This window comes from Echinops telfairi, unplaced genomic scaffold (assembly GCF_000313985.2).
Source record: "Echinops telfairi isolate 266 unplaced genomic scaffold, ASM31398v2 ScPeMD7_23;HRSCAF=83, whole genome shotgun sequence".
Taxonomy (NCBI): Eukaryota; Metazoa; Chordata; class Mammalia; order Afrosoricida; family Tenrecidae; genus Echinops; species Echinops telfairi.
In genome coordinates this window covers 35,980,829-35,985,214 of record NW_022103920.1, presented here as the reverse complement: position 1 = coordinate 35,985,214, position 4,386 = coordinate 35,980,829, and positions in this window count along the sequence as shown.

Genomic DNA, 4,386 nt, shown 5'->3' with positions numbered 1-4,386 from the left:
TTTCGAGCTTTTGAAAATACAATTGACCATATTAATTATCTGTAATATGAACATATTCCAGATATTATAGCATATGTAGGAACTGAATATCTGAAAAATATATATATATAATTATCAATAATAAGTGAGATGGGAAACAAAGTATGGTACAAAAGAAGAGACATTATTACAGATGTCACATATATTTAAAGGAAAATTAGAGACTACTAGTAGTAACTATGCCAATAGTATATACCTAGATAAAATGGGCAACTTTTTTAAAGACACACATTGAAAGCTGAGGGGAAAAATATGAATAATCCTTTAAAGTGTCTTCATCTCTCAATCTTACTCGCTATCTCTATCTCTTAAATAAGTAGATGCAATAATTTGAAACTCTCCTATTAAAAGTAAAAGAAAATACAGAGAGACTATCAATCTTTCACAAACTTTATCAGAAATTAAGAAGCATGGAATACATTTCGACTGAGATGATACTGAAAATATTTTTTTAATTACAACAAAGCTCTAGACAGTATACCCCAAAACTGTAAACATAAATTAAACTTGAGATGATATAAAAAGAATCATAACCTAGTCGATTTTAAACCAGCAATGCAAAGCTTATTTGATAAGTGAAACTCCATCAATATAATTCACCATATTAATAAAATAGAGGTGAAACATCTCAATTGGTAGAGCAAAAGTACTTTTAAGAATAATTTGGCATGATTTTAAAAAAAACACCTCAGTATGCCATTAAAGAGAAATTTCTTCAATTTGGTAAAGGTCATTTGTGAATCTCATCAAATAAATTGATTTTCCCAAGGAGGAAGAAAAAGAGCCAAGGATACCTATGTATAAAACTTTTATTTAACATTCCATTAGTTTTCCTAGCTAGCTAAATAGCTGAACAAGATAAGATAATGAAAGCAATACAGGGAGAAAAGAAATATTTGATTTTCAGAATTAAGGAATGACATGACTATGTATAAGTAAATCTTCAGACTCTACAATAAAAGAAAAAAATGCTAATGTGAATTTAGCAAGCTCTCAGTATGTAGGGTAGATGTATCACTCCCTAATCAACCCACTGCCCACAGAGTTGATTCTGACGCAGAGCAATCAAGCAGAAGTGAGCAGAACTGCCTCCGAGGTGTTCCCACACTCTCAAGCTTTACAGAAATCAAATTAGTACACAGCAGCTAGTACATTTGCACAGCCAGAATGCCAAACAACAGACAAACCCTACATCTATGGAGAGAAAAAGAGGGAATGAGCACCAATGATGTAACAGTGGGTAAGAGTTGTTAAGCAAAAAAGCAGCAATTGAAATGCTCCACTGCTCGGTAGGAGGAAAGTGATTCTGTCTGCTCTCCACGCGTTTTAAAGCCTGAAAACCCCAGAGATGTTCTCTACTGTGCCGCATAGGGTCATTATCGTCAGGATCAATCGAGTGACTACAGGTCTGATGTTGGGTTCTAGAGCAGGATGTGGCTATTTTGGTTAAGTGCCTTTGGGACAGCTCTGATTTACATCCACCCTATGCATGATGGATCCCGGCCTCGCTCTGTGTGCATCTTCACTGCTGTGGCTATGCTTGAGCTCATTGGTACATGCTGTGTGTCAACTCATCTTATTGAGGATCTTCCTCTTTCACCTTGACTTTCTAACATTAGTGAGCATGCTGTCCTTCTCCAGTGACGGGTCTCTCCTGGTAATATGTTGAAGGTACTTGAGAGGAGGTCTCCCCACCTTCAATTCTCCCGCTCATTCAGGTTGTGCTTCCAACAAGACAGGTTGGTTTGCTCTTCAGAAGCTGATGGTACGCCCTTTCAATATTCATCACCAACACCATAATTCAAACATAGCATCTTTTCCTCTAAACATCAGTATGGACAACTTTCATAAACATTTAGGTAATTCAAAATGTCATGAGTTGAGTCAGGTGACTCTTAGTTCTTACAATGACATCTTTGCTCTATAACACTTTAAAGAGGTCTTGTGGAGCAGATTCGGCCACTGCAATACGTCATTTGATTTTGCTGGCTGCTGCCATAAGTGTTGATTGTATATCCAATTAAAATTAAATCCTTGACACCATCAATCTTTTATCTGCTTATTATAATGTTGTCTATTGTTCCAGTTGGGAGAGTTTTTTCTTTTAAAGTCTTTGACCATCATCAGTAAATATTTCAAGCCCTCATCTCCTTCAGATATCAAGACGGTGTCATCTGCATATGAAAGGTTTTTAATGAGTTTTTCTCCAAACCTAATGCCGTGTTCTTCTTCTATACAGAGCACTGCTTCTAGGGTTATTTCCTCAGCATAAGATCAGTGGAAAGACATAACACTGATGCACTCTAAATTTCAGTTCATATATCCAGGCATCAACTCATTGATTATTGTTCTTGAAGGGTGATGTAAGATTTTCCTGTTACCATTAACTGGTGGTATGGTTCATCATTTTTACTCCACTTCTAGCTAATGATTTCCTCTCCCTTCTCTTTTAGCCACTGGGCCATGAAGAAGGGTTAGATGATATTGGCGTTTTGTCATAGATAGTAGTGTCTCCTCTAATGGAAAGGTGTGGGTCATTTCTAGGTACAAGATTGTCATTTCTGGTCAGAAGATTCCTGGTTAGAGTTGTCTGTATGTTTCTTTTCTCTTTTTCATTATATATTTTGTGGTACCACCTCACTACTCTGCAAATCGACCTATTCACTTTAGCTAAAGAAATGGAATTTGCATCCACATTTTCCAACAACTAAATCCCCAATTTGACTTAGTTTTTGAATAGGAAATCAAGAAACAATATCTCTCTGAAAGTAAACATCTAAGGATGATAACAGCAGGTGATTTTGTACTTCAATGTTGAATGTAGTACATGTTACTAAAGATATGATATAAAAAAAACCCTCAAAAACAAAAAGACAGTCATAAGTGTGACTTGTGATAACAAGTATATAGCAAATTGGGAACTTGACCTGTATGTACTTACACATTGAAGAATTCACCGTAATGAGGTGCAGGATGGATGTGAGATTAAGCTTTTGTTTGGTAAAAGTATGTATGATGATTCAGAAAGACATCTGTTCAAATAAAATGAAGGGTTAAGGGAAAATCCAGGCTGACACGATGCCCTGTGGTGCTGTCGGGTAAATATTGGACTGGTAACTGAAAAGTTGATTCTTCAAGGTCACCAGCCACTCTGTGTGAGAAAGGTAAGGGTGCCTGCCCCTGTGAAGAGTTGTAGCCTCTGAGACTCACAACAGTAGTTCTGGTCTATGCTGCAGGGATCGTATGAGTCGGAATCTACTTGATGGCCATAGGTTTGATGTGCTTGTTTTACATGGTAGTAAAAAAAAAACCCATCCATGCCTTTCAATAAAATAAAACATAAATAATCCCAAATTAAAGGGCATACAACCCCATGAAAATAATATAATGGAAGCTTTCTTAGGTCTAAGTTTGCTTTTAAAACCAATAAAACTCATGACAATCAGATGATTCTAATTCATAAGGACCCTAGACATTAGAGTAGAATTGTCGCTTTGGGTTCCTCAGGCTGTAAATCTTAATGGAACAGAAAACCTCATCTTTGTCAGGTGGAGTGTGTGGTGGGCTTAAACTGCTGGTCTTGCAGTAACCCACTAAATCACCAGGTCTCCTAACTATGTGTTTATTGGTGACTGGAAGGGGGCTATGCATTAACTCCCACATACTTGATGTTTTCCCTAAAGTCTTGGTGCTCAGAGTTATGGAGAAGGATGGTCCATTGGCAGTGAACTTTTGGACTACTTTGCAAGTCCAAGTTTACATTTTGCTGTGGTCCTGTTAACCAATTAGTGTGGTCTGAGTGAAAGGAGACTTAAAGTCCTACCAGTTATGTAGTGGCCTCTTTTAAATAGATGCAGAGCACATGTTAGTATTACACCTGGCAGTTTTGAACTTCTGCATCTGCAAAAGAGACTCCAGGTGATCAGTTTCACATACAACTGCTAACTGAGATGGTAAAGGCTCAAATTCAAGAGCTGACTCTCAAGGAAGGTCTGCTGATCTCCAAGTGCATTCACCTTGCTTCAGCATCAACTTGGCAGCAGTTAGTCCTGTTGTGTACTAGCCATTTTATATCAACCAACCCTCAGATTATACCGTCTTGTTATCACTGCATATTAAACCCCATTGTTCTAGTTTCATGATACTGTGGTGTGTGTGTGTTTTTTTCTGTAGCAAATGATGCTATATTAAAATTATGCTTTAGGGAAGAATATAACTGAGCAGTAAATCATTTTTAATGTTTGACGTTTTCCTAAACTTGACCCTAGAGATGGAGGGGTGTGGTTTCTCACTGGAAATGGAGGGTATTACGTGTCACAGAAAGCACTGCCTGGCCAGAATACACAG